Source organism: Neltuma alba, unplaced genomic scaffold (genome assembly GCF_004799145.2).
Source record: "Neltuma alba isolate B1F8T4 unplaced genomic scaffold, ASM479914v2 tig00002283_pilon, whole genome shotgun sequence".
Taxonomy (NCBI): domain Eukaryota; kingdom Viridiplantae; phylum Streptophyta; class Magnoliopsida; order Fabales; family Fabaceae; genus Neltuma; species Neltuma alba.
Window position 1 is genome coordinate 1 of NW_021632807.1, and position 15034 is coordinate 15034.

Consider the following 15034-nt stretch of genomic DNA (forward strand, 5'->3'; position numbering starts at 1 on the left):
AAAACCAGAGTGCTAGTCTCCCAAACTAGGAAAAACAAAACAAGAGAAGGATTTTTGTATCAAAAGATTGGGATGAGTTTCAATTTTGTTTGAAATATTTATTTTGTATAAATTTCATCATATACATGTTTATAAAAAAATTTCAGTTTCAAGGGGAACTTAAATGGTAAGGATATCATGTCATCTTCAGGTGAGAAAAACCTGCATGATGGACGCTGACGATGCGGCTTCGTAGTACCCGTGCTAATTTCAGAGTCAGATGAACTTCTTTTTTTTTTTTAATTAATCCCCTCTAAAAGTCGAGTTAGACTTAAAGTGGTATTTAAAGGCTTCTAAGGGTTATAAAAGTTCAATGTTCATTCAAACTGACTTTTTTGGACAAGAACATGTCTAAATACAAGTCACGTTATAATAATTGATTTTTATTTCAATTTCATATTGTAAAATATAATTGGAGTAAAAGTTAAACCTTTAGTCTAAACAAATCCTAAGTTTTGTTAAGGCAGAAAAATTACAATTGTTGGGGTGAATAATCTTAATGTAATATATTTGTAGACAATACAATATGCAGGTACGTGCAGGCCAAAAAATAATACACAAGTATAATAGTTGAATTACTGTTGCATGACGGCCAAAAAATTAATGTCTTGTCATCAGTTAATTTTATTAATTACATTAGAAAAATGAATATAACTTGTAATTAATTTAATATTACGTAATTCGACAGATGCATCCAAACGGGAGTTACATCAAATCATGAGACTTGACTTTTTTAAAAACAAATTAGAATTCAAATCTTACAAGTGGAAAAGAATATTAAAAAATAATGCAAGGAGAACTACTCCCTTAAGCTCCAAAATTTCTTATTAACCACTTTTCAAAATTATTAAGTAATGTGATTCCCAACAGCTTAAAAGACACGTATGATTTACTTAAAAAAAACTAAAATTAAGACTAGAAAAACCGTAAAATTCAAAATGATGATATTTTTCTAAATATGAAAAACTAGAGCTGATCGAGTTTAAGAGGTACAAATGCGGCCTGTATTATTAATGAAAGGCAATGCCATTTAAAGCAGTCTATATTATCCTTTCTAATCCTCAATCCAATATAATTATTTTCTGCATAATTTGTCTCTTTTTTGGGTAATGTTCTTCTCATCAAAACCAACATGAAGCTCAACAATTCATTGCTTTCCTCAAAAGAAAATCCTTAACACAGATTGGCATATGGTACATAATAGCCATGATGGTTGAGTAGTGACCAGAAGAGAACCATGCAGGTGGGTTCTTCTTGAGGATAGTGGCCACAGTGTTTTAGCAAACTCATCCGTAGGGGTGGACTTGGATCTTTGTGGAAAATGAGCTCTCTCTCGAATCGCTGCTTCAAATGGCTTAAAAACTTCCATTCAGGCATTCGGTTGTAGCTGGCTACTGCAGAATTCCCAATATTTGACTTGATAGCTCCGGGCACAACGTTCACAACATCAATTCCAAAATGACTCAGTTCCAATCTGTGCATGTTTTGAATAAACAACGGCAAATATAAAATACCAAACACACAAAAGTCAAGGAACAATTCAATTTAATATGTGGATCAAAGAAAAAAGTTCAATGGGTGAGCAGATGATATAACATCATAGTCCTTCAAATTCCATCCAACAAAGTACAGCTTTTCTTGAATAAATTTGCATTTTCCTTGAAGCCTAACGACTTAAAGCGTGTACAAGACTACATGAACAATGATTTTCCATCACAAATATTCTAGTTATGTTTCGTTCGAGACGATCAAAACTATTGTTTTTCTAACTACTTGCTTCCACAATTGAATCGATTATTTCTGATATGCGACCAAACATATACTAAGTTTTAGCAAAGATTGCAGCTTCTTTGAACCCTGACGAAGTCTAGGAACAACTTTATGAACAACTCAAAGCATGCACATAACTGCATGAACGGTTGTTTTCTGTCACCAATTCTCTTGCCACTAATTTTATGCAAGAAAGATCAATTCTCAGAGCAAGCTAAGACTGCAGATTTGAAGCATATGCAAACCTGAGAGTATCAGTCAAAGCATGAAGAGCAGCTTTGGAAGCAGTGTAAGTGCCTGACCATGGTCCAGCGGCCATAGCAGCAACACTACCAACGTTTACGATCTTCCCCTTTTTCCTATTCGCCATGTGTGGAACAACAGCTTGAACCATTCTCAATGAACCTGCATTTGTTCGTAAAATATACAAAAACTTGGTAACTGTATGAAATTAAGGGTAAGAATAACCAATTGATACTCCTATTTCAGCATTACATTGAGGTGTTCGCACGGAAAACCATAAGATTCATCTTATAATAGCTTCCTTCTTTAGTTGTCTTATCCCGCGCCAAAAAAAAAAAGAAAGAAAAAAAGAAACACTAACAACGATTACCAAAGTCAAATCCCTAATTCAGATTAAAGGAAGAAAATGATAGAATTTGGTCAGTTCATTTGTCATTGTCACCGTGAACTCGATGATAATATAATATCGAAATTCCGGATCCACAAAACCAAACGACGATTGAAATAGAAAAAGCTCGTGAAATTGACACGAACCATACACATTGGTATCGAAAGTTTGCTGGACGGCGGAGAGAGGAACCTCGGCAAGTGGACCAACGCACTGAATTCCGGCATTATTCACCAAAACATCGACACGGCCATACTTGTCCAGAACATTCTTCACCGCTCGTTGGACGCTCTGATCTGACTGAACATCGAGCTCCTGCAAGAAGAACCTGGGATCTTGCTCCAGGTCGGCCATGGATGACCGTGACCTGCTTGCGGCAACCACCGTACACTTGTTGGCGGCGAATGCGCGTGCCAGCGCGTGTCCAATTCCTCCTTGAGAACAGCCGGTGATGAGAACCACCGGTTGCTCTTGGAGTCCCAATTCTTCAGAATTCTCCATGATTTTAGAGCTCTAAACTGATACGTTCGTCCTTTAACCAGAAAACCAACAAAAGGAGAAATTGCACTCTGCAGACCCACACTTCATCGCTAATCATCCAATTCCTGGCGCTCTATTGGTGGCAAGAAATTTTTTGTTTTTTAAAAATCAATTACGGCCTGAAATTTATTGATTGATAAGAAACGAAAGAGGATACAAGATGTCTGCTCTGTCGACTGTCGTTGTACCAACAAATGCCACGTGGTTTAGAGTAGAGATGGCGCTAATCCCGGATGGGCCTAGACGAGAACAGGCCTTGTGTCATGGACTAACTCTTTGAAGCTGATATGTCTGGGCCAACTGAAAGCCCGTTTTCTCGAGCTTGTAAAGCCTACCATAATATCATTTCCTTGGCCCCCCAAAAACTTATGTACCATCAAAAATTAGATGTTCGAATCGTCACTTAGTACTCTCTCCGGTTTTAGATACAAGACTCAAATGGGTCTTATTAGTATCTGACAATATAATTGTATCAAAAAAAAAAATATGACAATATATTAAATAAAATTATCTCTAATAAAGAATACTAAAACAACTTAATATACCTTTTATAAAAATTCACAAACCTATACTTCCCAAAAAAAAAAAAAAGTTAAAGGAGACGTTTAGTGTCATTGGACTGCAAAATCCTAACAACTTAAGTACCAGTATGAATTATTGCCGTCATTACTACTCTTTTAATCCTTAATATAAAACTTACTTAAATAATATGAATTAATTAAGAAATTTAAATAAATAAGTAAATTATAACTCTCTAAAATACTCCTACATAACGCCTTATTATATTATATTATTTCACAGGGTAAGCAAATTAATTTAAATAATAATAATAAATATGAGATCAAAATAGATTAAGGTTGTTTTATCTTTAGGAAGTGACCGAAGAGATATGTTGAATCTATATTATATTCGCATATTTCTTTTCTTTTTTTTTTGCCAACGCAAAATTTTTCAAACTTGACATATCGTACTAATAATAGATATATATATATGTGTGTGTGTGTGTACGCGCTCATATGTCGACATCTTTGATGTTTTGCGTAGAAAAATATAAAGCTTAAATGGAATAATAAACCAAATTAAAGCTCCAAATATAGTCAAACGTTAAGCAATTACTCCCTCTGCTCTCTATTATAAACTTGAAATAACTAATTTGGACATAACAAAAATTAGATAAAATTAGTTAAGAGCAATAACTAGGTAAAATATACTTTTGTTTTTAAATATGTCATTATAATAAATAAGAAAAAGGATGAAAGAAAATCTGATGACAGGGTGTGGCAAATGAGAGAATAAATAATTAAGGGTAAAATTAAAAAAAAAATTAAATGTTGAGACAAATCTAAATTAAAACTTATAAAATAGACCACATCACTTTTTATATTTAAAGCTTATAAATAGGACTAAAGGGAATACTAACTAAGCATAAAACCACAAGTGACTTGATAATAAACCTAGCTAGATTTAAGGAATTTAGCAATTCATGTACGGTCTTTAACACCAAATCAAAATTAATAATTTAATATAAATACATAAAAGCAAAGCAAAAAAGAGTAGTAGTAGTAGTAAAAACAGAGACTTGTGTTGAAACCTGACTAGCAAGTTTTCAGTGAGCCTAGGAAATTAACCCTATAGTTTGAAGTAATATGAAAACTTGTATTTTTTTTTTTTGTGAGTTAGTGGAAAAGATCTATTGAAATCTCTTGATAGGATTGAATGTAGATTATTGGGTCCAAATCTCATACAGGGCCAAGTACTAATGTGTATACTATATGGTCCTCTACTCATGTTATTTGGTTTACTTATTATTTCTAGTCTTAAATATAAGATTTAATTTGTAGTATTAGTTACGTTATAAACTAAATCTTATATTTAAGATTGGAAATAGTAACTAATTAGCTTTAGTGTTGTTTTAGTCCAGCAGACCATAACAATATTAAGCTGCTTACTTACTATTCCACAATTTAATGTTGAAATTTAATTCATGTATAAATCAGTTATTCATCTGCTCTCATTTATCACTAATTAAAAATCTCATGATAGTCTTTCAGTCCTAAATATAAGACTTATTTTTAGGACTAGAGAAATATTAATTAAATGCTAGTGCTAGAGGGCTTGTCAAATTAAATGCAATCAATCAATGTATTATCTAAAATAAAATTAAATTCATGTGTAATTATTGTTTTACTACTATGTATTAATGCAATATCAATATAAAGCTAATTAATTAAATCTTTCATGATCAGAATTCATTAAAGATAATATTTTAATCTGGCATAGGAATTTGTTTCTAAACATAAATATGTCCGTGCATGCGAGCACAAATTATTTTTAGTTAACATCAACGGTTAAAAATAGTAAAATTATACCTCCTCTTATTCTTGATATAAAAATTAGTTTGACATTTAATTTCATTCTAAAGATAAGATATCAGTTCATTTTATCTCTCATATTTATCTACTTTTCTCATGATAGTCCTTGTAATAGTTATACATGATAAATATTTTATTAAATTATAATTCTAGTTAATACATATGAGTAGCAACGGTATTTTAGGAAAGAAACACTTATTTATTATAAATAGTTAATTTAACTAATTTTTTAATTTACTTAAATTGATTAAGGACCAGAGGTAGTATTAGTTTTTGCAAAAATGTATGTGTTAGGTTGCTTGGCAATTTTTTTAGGATGCCCATAATTCCTTCAGGAATATTTTCAGGGTAAAACTAACTTTTACCCAATATTAAAAAGGTTACAAAAATCAATTGAAACAAAATACCCTTCGAATTAATGACTAATGTACAATTTCAAGCAGTTAATGAATATGAGTGATGCAAGAAGCTGCAACGTAACATGGCATACTAGCAACAATCTAGGGGCATTTTTTTTTAAAAATTTTTTTAAAGTGGTTAACACTAATAACTTGAGAAAATTATAAGTGAAATCGGCCAAAACTCTAATCTATAAAAGAGTTTTCATGTCATTAAAATGCAAATTCATTCACACACATCTAATGCCACAATTTCCTAAACCAACAAACTATGAGTAGCTTATAGTAAACACATGCCAATAAAGGAGATGCTGTAAAAACTAAAAAGAGAGAAATAAGCTATTTACATCATGTAAAAAGCCTTCCAAAGAATCTCTCTCTCTATAATTCCAAATTGATAATTAAGTTTATAATTTATATGATGAGCTGTTACGATTTTTTTTTTTTTAAAAAAAAGAAATTCTTCTTATAGGTTGCAACGGTAGACAATGGATCTTAGCTAACTACAGAAAGTAAATCTCACTTCCCAAGCTCCACAGCTGAGAAAATAACCGAGATAGATAAGAGCAAATGGTTCCAAATGAAAACTCATTGACTAGTTTAATTATATTTTGGCCAATAAGCCGTATCCATCTGATGACTTTCAAAACAAACAGACAAGTAGCCATCCTACCGGACGACCAGTTTGATATCAGGACGTAGTTCCCATGCCGAAGAACCTCGGAGAAACTTGTCCCTTGTCTTCACGAATATTATCCAGTTCAAAACCAACAGCAGTTACATACATGATCTCCTCCTTCTTCTTTAGAAAGTATTTTTTCATTTAAAAAAATAAAAATATTTTTACCAATGATCTGGTCTAAAGTTTTAAAAAGTAAAATAAGTGCCGTTAATTTGAAATCAGAATTCTCCTCCGATCCAATGAACCTTAATTAATGCGTACAATAGTAGTTTGGCTCGATATTCTGAAAACAAAGGAAAAAAAGATTAGTAAGCAAAGTCAGTTACTGTTATGGTAAGTGATTAAATACAAAAACAGGTTCATCATGAACCTCCTTTAACCCCTTCTTCCTTCGCTCTTTTATATAACGCTTCTCTCTCCCTTCCTTCTTCCCCATCGATCCCCTCACCAACTCACAAACCCAATTCTGTAGTAAGCTTTCAGGTTTCCTCTCTCTATATTATTTCACGCTTTGTTTCAAGACTCTTTGATCATCCATTGTTGTTGTTTGTAATCGCCTTTTCGTTTCATTTTTCTATTTGTTATGGTAATTAGTATAATCTAAGCCCTAGTCAGTTACATACAGTGAGTGCAGGCATGGCGAGCTCTTCTGCAAGTCCTCAACGGATTTCGAACGGCAGCATATCAGAGCTTTTCCATTTCCCGACGGCCGCCGTGATGTTGCTAGACTATGATGATGCAAAGACCGTGAGGTTGCTCGGGCTTGGGCAGTTTCATATCAAACTTGTAGTGCAGACGACGGCGCCAACTCTTCTGACAACGTATTGCTCCGTCAACGGCTTTCACTGGCCAATGGCGAAGGACGCGCCAATAATCAGAGTCTGCAAACGTTCATTCATCTTCGGCTTCCCTGGCCTCTTGTACGCCCTTCAGTTCCCTTCCGTTTGCCCAGACACCCACATAGATTCTCTCGAAAGAGTGTTCATGAAATTTGGTCATTACCAGAACTTTGGTGACCCTGCTTCTGATGGGCCCGGTATATCTCTCTCTTCCCCTACTTTTACTTGATTCAGTTCATTTAACATCACCATGTTTCTGGGTTCTGATATTATACAATCAGTTAAAGACTCAGATTTTCAACCATTTCAATTGAATTGTCTTATCGTCAGGGAGAGGTGTGCGTATTTAATACGAATTAATTTCTTGTCTTTTTTCTTTGTCGGGCAGAAAATGAACTTGTCTTCGAAAGTACATTTTGTTATTTGAAACATTGCGGTCAATAATATTGATGAATTAGGTAAAGGTGCGTCCGGAAAGAGAGGGATTCGAACCCTTGGTAAACAAAAAACCTACATAGCAGTTCCAATGCTACGCCTTGTACAACTGATAAATTTTGAACTCTTGAGTCTACATTTCTGACAGAAAAATTTGATTCATAAGAATATAACAAAACGAGTTCGATGTATCAGCGTGATGATTTTATATGGTGAATATATAAATTAACATGCCTGGCCTCTGATAAGTGCAGGTTATCCCTGCCCCGACAATGAACCAGGAATATGGAACATCGTACGGCCATTGGCGGAACCAAGGGCGCACGAGGTTCTTGTTCATTTTGGGCACAAACCAGGAAGGGTCATCACTGTGTTACCTCACATGCTTTCTTGCTACACAAGAGCCACTAGAATGTCGGCAGCAACCAAAGCTATCGTAGATGCCCAAGTTTCAGGAACCCTAAGACGCATTCACATTACCATCGTAGACACCGACGGCGGTGGAATATCATCGTACATGCCGGCGAATCCTTCAATCAGTGTCTTCACTTGTCTGGTGGATGCAATTGAAGCGGCTTGGATGTATTCCATGGGAGTACCTACGGCTGTTCTGGATATGAATCCTCATCTTCGGACTAATTATCCTTATCCTGGATTTAGGGTTTGGAGGCTGAACCAGATGGGTCTTACGACTTTCATGCAAGGATTAGAATCTGCTAGTGAGCGTGAAGAACAAATGGTGACTGCGAAAACTGAGATTGGTGATAAAGGCAAAGAGAAAGAAGGATCAGAGGCTGCTGTTACTTCGGACGCTGTAATGGCTAATGGGGAAAAAATTAAACCTTAGGAACTGAAAGCCATTAATTCGAGTGTGAGTGGAGCCGAGGATGCATCTTTTTGTGGAAGAATGTAGGGGACGATGGCGTAACTTCTCTGGTTCCTTAAATTCATTGTAACTTCATCAAAACAATAAGTGAAATTCACAAAGTAACAAAACTTATTCTTATCATTAAGGTACATTCTAGAGTCACTCCGTGACCTATACAATATAGTGATAATAAAAATATGGTTCTTGGTATGATAACAATTCACTTATAAAATTCAAACCTCTCCTCATTACTAATGTAATTTACTAATTTTTTTTCCCATTACATCAATTTCTTTTGGACAATTTAAGGTGACGCCATGTGCCTACACATTGAAGGAGAATGGATGAGTCCTTTTACTAAAGAGAAAAAAAGTAACTGCATGATTAATATTAGTCATATGAATTTACTGTTCGCAATCAATTTTTCTAAGCTCTAATTTCTAGAATAAGTACAAAGAATCAACTTCAACACATACACTTGATTTCAGCAAAATCTCATGAAATACTAACTGCATCTTAGACATTAGGAATGTATAGAGATGGGATGGGCTTAATTACGGCTCCATGAATATTGGTATTGGATAATTGATTGCTTTCTCGGGACCAATACTAAAATTTTCAAGTTACTTTTTTAAATTATTGTCTCTCCACATCAGCTAATCAGTAAACAGCGAAATTTCCTTCCCTATAAGTGTGAGTAGTAAAACATACTTCCTAGTCTCTATCACCTTGTTCCATGAAACTATTCATAATTCTATTCATGTGTTCAGTAGAAACTTGACGATTGTTCTAGGGTCCCCTTCCATATATAATTACCTCCATATCCCAATATCTTTCGCATTCCTTCTGCACCCCATGCACGCTCCTCATATTTCCTTCTCAATTCCCAAATCCCCCCCCCCCTCCGGGGCCCAAAGAAACAAAAACACACACACTGACGGTCAGTTTCGTTTATGTCATTGCTCCCATGCCGGGGTGAAACATAATAACTTGTCGGTTGTCCTTAATTGGATAATTACTTTCAAATAAAAAACTTACAATAGGGTTTCACGGACAAGATTATATTTTTTTTGAGTTTTCAAATCAAACTCGCAAAGCTTCTAACATAAAATCAGGAGCCTGCAGCCATCTACGGATCCCTTATTGGTCCGTCTGTATAACTTCTGCTTAATTTGCCAAAGTATGTCCACTTCCACTATGACTCGCATGAGTTACTAACGTATGCTAGTTTTGGTTGTTTTTAACTTGTTTCACTCGGCAGTGATATTTACAGTGAGACCAAGGATCGCCATATTGAAGATATTGGCGATATTACTCACATATACATTGGTCATATACATATGCTACCGGATACAGTTTCTGCAGTAGGATCATAACCTTCGTAAGACCCACCTCATTCCGTCTCCTAACTGTGAATTCAGGACTAGGAATCCATGGAGCTAACATGTGGACACTTTAGCAGTTCTTATGCAGCAAAATTCGTGACTCAACACAATGACAAATTAAAATTAAATGGCCACTTTACAGGACAGTATAAATCAGCTGTTACATTACTCAAATGGAAATTAAAGCTTTACACAAGTAATTAATTTCATTAATCTCTATGTGTGTGTGAGATCAGAGATCAAATAGAGTAGTTATTAATCATTAATGATAGATTAGATTGTATACAGGGAGCGCTTTTTCGCGCAACAATTTAACTTAACTATCAAACAACAACAATAATTATGATTTTCACTATATCTCACTCTTTCCTTAGTTTTACTTGATTCAGTTCATTTAACATCACCATGCTTATGGGTTCTGATATTATAGAATCAACTAAAGACTCTGATTTTCAACCATGTCAATGGAATTGTCTCATCGTCAAGTCGAGGTTTACGGATTTGGTACGAATTAATTTCTTGTCTCGTTCTTTTTCTCACAGAAAAATGAACTTGTCTTCGAAAGTGAACTGTGAGTCTACGCTTCTGACAGATAAAATTGGTTCATAAGAATATAACAAAACTAGTTCCATGTATCAGCGTGATGATTGTGGTGAATACATAAATTAACATGCTTGGTCTCTGGTAAGTGCAGATTATCGTTGCGCCGTTAATGAACCAGGAATATGGAACCTCGTGCGGCCATTGGCGGAACCTCGTGCGGCCATTGGCAGAACCGGGAAGTCTCATCACTGTGTTATCTCACGTGATTTCTTGCTAGACAACAGCCGCTAGAATGTCGGCAGCGATCAAAGCTATCGTAAATGCCCACATTTCAGGAACCCTTACCATCGACGGCGGCGGATCGTCGTACATGCCGGCGGAAAATCCTTCAATCAGTGTCTCCACTTGTCTGGTGGATGAAATTGAAGCAGCTTGGATGTATTCCATGAGAGTATCTACAGCTGTTCTGGACATGAATACTAATCTTCGGACTAATTATCCTCATCCTGGATTTAGGGTTTGGAGGCTGAACCAGATACGGGTCTTACGACTTTGTACAAGGATTAGAATCTGCTAGTGAGCGTGAAGACCAAATGGAGACTGTGAAAACTGAGATTGGTGATAAAGGCAAAGAGAAAGAAGGATCAGAGGCTGCTACTTCTTCGGGATCTGCAATGGCCTTTTTTTTGGGGGGGGGGGGGGGGGGGAGACAAACCTTAGGAACTGAAAGCCATTAATCCGAGTGTGTCTGGAGCCGAGGATGTATGTTTTTGTGGAAGAATGTGGAGGGACGATGATGTAAGTTCTCGGTTCTTTAATTCGCTATAACTTCCATAGCAAGAACAAGTGAAATTATACTTTACACAAAACTTATTCTCATCACTAAAGTATATTCTGGAGCCACTTTGTAACCTATACAATACAGTGATAATGAAAATATGGTTCTTGATATGATAACGATTCACTTATAAAATTAAAACTTCTCTTCATTACTAATATATATAATTTACTAATTTCTTTTTTTTTTTTCAATTGCATCAATTTTTTTGGGACAACTTAATATTTGAAAAGGCAATGAAATATATATATGTCTAAAATGGAGGAGTCCTTTTTACTTTTAAAAAAAATGGAAAAAAGAAGTAACTTTCATAATTAATATTCTTCCGACCCTAAATATAAGACCTATTTTATAGTGTAATTTATAAAAGGGGTCTTATATTTAGAACCGGTCACCGGAAGGGTATTATTTATATGGATTTATTGTTTGAAACCAATTTTTCTAAGCTCTAGGTTTTAGAACAAGTATAAAGAATCATCTTTGACACATGGTTTCAGCAAAAACTTTTGAAGTAGTACTGACTGTATCTTAGGCAGTAGGAATGTATAGAGATGGGACGGTTGCTGTTTATTACCTATGATTGGTATTGGATAGCTGATTACTTTCTTGGGCGTTTTCCCCACTGTATACTAAAAACATCCTGAAGTTGCTTTTTAAATTATTGTCTCTCCACATTCAAAATTAAAATTAGCTAACCAGTCAAGAGCAAGATTTCCTTCCCTATGAGCGTGAGTAATAAAACATATCACATGTATAGTTTCATGGAACATTATATTCGCAATTCTATTATTATCTCTCTGCACCATTCCGCGCGTTCCATAGAAACTTGAAATCCCAATATCTTTTGCATTCCTTCAGCACCACATGCACCCTCCTCATATCATTTCCTTCTCAATTCCCAAATCTCACACACACACATTCAGTTTAGTGTCACTGGTATGCAAAGCCGGGGTGAAACTTGTTTGTTGTTCTTATTAGGGGCGTGTTAGGAGGCCGTATTCTTAAAAAAACTTCGTGTCCAGTCATTTTCTGCGTTCTGATATTATAGAATCAATTAAAGACTCAGATTTTCAACCATGTCAATGGAATTGTCTCGTCGTCAAGTAGAGGTTTACTGATTTAGTACGAATTAATTTCTTGTCTCGTTCTTTTTCTGACAGAAAATGAACTTGTCCTCGAAAGTGAACTCTGAGTCTACGTCTTTGACAAAAAAAAATTGGTCTATAAGAATATAACAAAACGAGTTCGATGCATCAGTGTGATGATGATTATAGTTCTCCGGTGCTTAATATAAAAACTTGTTTGAGTTTCAATTTGATCTTAAATATAAGACCCACACTACAAAAAAATAGACTTTAGGCGACGACTTTCGGCGGCGACAAAAAAAGTCGCCGCTGAAAATCCACTTTCGGCGGCGACACCAAAAAGTCGCCGCTAAAACCAAGACTTTCAGCGGCGACAAAAGTGTCGCCGCCGAAAGTGGACTTTCAGCGGCGACTTTTCTAGTCGCCGCTGAAAGTTCGCCATTGAAACCAAGACTTTCAGCGGCGACCAAAGTGTCGCCGCTAAAAGTGGACCTTCAGCGGCGACTTTTTTTGTCGCCGCCAAAAGTGGACTTTCAGCGGCGACTTTTTTTGTCGCCGCTGAAAGTATAATATAATAATATATATTTTATTTTACAATATTAATAAACAAATTGCCGAAAATGGACCTTCAGCGGCGACTTTTTTTGTCGCCGCCGAAAGTGGACCTTTAGCGGCGACTTTTTTGTCGCCGCCGAAAGTGGACCTTCAGCGGCGACTTTTTTTTGTCGCCGCTGAAAGTATAATATAATAATATATATTTTATTTTACAATATTAATAAACAAATTGCCAAAAATGGACCTTCAGCGGCGACTTTTTCTGTCGCCGCCGAAAGTGGACCTTCAGCGGCGACTTTTTTTGTCGCCGCTGAAAGTATAATATAATAATATATATTTTATTTTACAATATTAATAAATGGACCTTCCGCGGCGACTTTTTCTGTCGCCGCCGAAAGTGGACCTTCAGCGGCGACTTTTTTTGTCGCCGCTGAAAGTATAATATAATAATATATATTTTATTTTACAATATTAATAAACAAATTGCCGAAAATGGACCTTCAGCGGCGACTTTTTTTGTCGCCGCCGAAAGTGGACCTTCAGCGGCGACTTTTTTTGTCGCCGCTGAAAGTATAATATAATAATATATATTTTATTTTACAATATTAATAAACAAATTCAATCTGGCTCAGCGGTAAGAAGGTTGGACACGAAGGGAGGCGGTCACGAGTTCGAACCTGGAAGAAGACACATTTAAGGTGAAAATATTTAGACGATGACGTGGCGAGGAGGAGTGACGTGGCAATGACGTGGAGGTGGCAGTGATGATGTGGCGGTCGGCGGTGATGACGTGGCCGCCGATGGCGATGACGTGGAGGTCGACGGTGCTGACGTGGCGGTCGGAGACGATGACGTGGCACCGGCGGGTGATGACGTGGCATTGGTAAAGCCAATTCTTCTTAGGCATTACTTTCAGCGGCGACCAAAAAGTCGCCGCAGAAAACACTTTCGGCGGCGACATTTGTCGCCGCTGAAAAGCATTTCAGCGGCGACAAGAGTGTCGCCGCCGAAAGTGTTTTCTGCGGCGACTTTTTTGTCGCCGCTGAAATGCTTTTCAGCGGCGACAAATGTCGCCGCCGAAAGTGTTTTCGGCGGCGACATTTGTCGCTGCTGAAACTTCTAAAAGTCGCCGCTGAAAGTATCTTTTAACGGCGACCTTTTTAGTCGCCACTGAAAGTTTTCAGCCACGGCTGCTACGGGCAACGACTTTTCAGCGGCGACTTGTCGCCGCAAAAAACTTTCGGCGGCGACTTTTGTACTTTCAGCGGCGACTTTTGTCGCCGCTGAAAGTCAATTTTTTTGTAGTGCCAAATCCATTTTATTTTTTATGTTTATTTATTTTTTCAAGGAAGTCCTTTTAGTATTACACATGTTAAATGTTTCATTAAATGTTAAAGCTAATACTCTTGATTAGTAAAGGTATTTTAGGAAATATAACACTTATTTATTACAAATAACTAATTTAACAAATTTTCTTAATCTACTCAAATTAGTCAACTACCTCGTATATTAGGAACCGGATGTAGTATAAATTAACATGCTTGGTCTCTGATATATAAGTGCAGGTTACCCTGGTGCCAGCAGTGAACCAAGAATATAGAACATCGTACGGCCATTGGCAGAACGCCAGACCAAATGCACACGAGGTTCTCGTTCGTTTGGGCACGAACCAGGAAGGCTCATCACTGTGTTACCTCACGTCCTCACATGACTTCTTGCTACACAAGAGCCACTAGAATGTCGGCAGCGACCAAAACTATCGTAAATGCCCACGTTTCAGGAACCCTAAGACGCATTCACATTACCATCGGCGGCGGCGGATCGCCATACACGCCGGCGAATCCTTCAGTCAGTGTCTTCACTTGTCTGGTGGATGCAATTGAAGCAGCTTGGATGTATTCCATGAGAGTGCCTAGGGCTGTTCTGGATATGAACCCTCATCTTCGGACTAATATAATTATCCTCATCTTGCATTTTGGGGTTTGCAGCTGAACCAGATATGGGTCTTACGACTTCTGTACAAGGATTAGAATCTGCCAGTGAGCGTGAAGACC

At 36.6% G+C, this 15034-nt stretch overlaps 1 pseudogene; it reads right to left on the bottom strand.

The window, feature by feature from the left end:
- Positions 1-1020: 1020 nt before the first annotated feature.
- Positions 1021-3079, bottom strand: LOC114721290 (short-chain dehydrogenase RED1-like; annotated as a pseudogene).
- Between the last annotated feature and the right edge of the window lie 11955 nt (positions 3080-15034).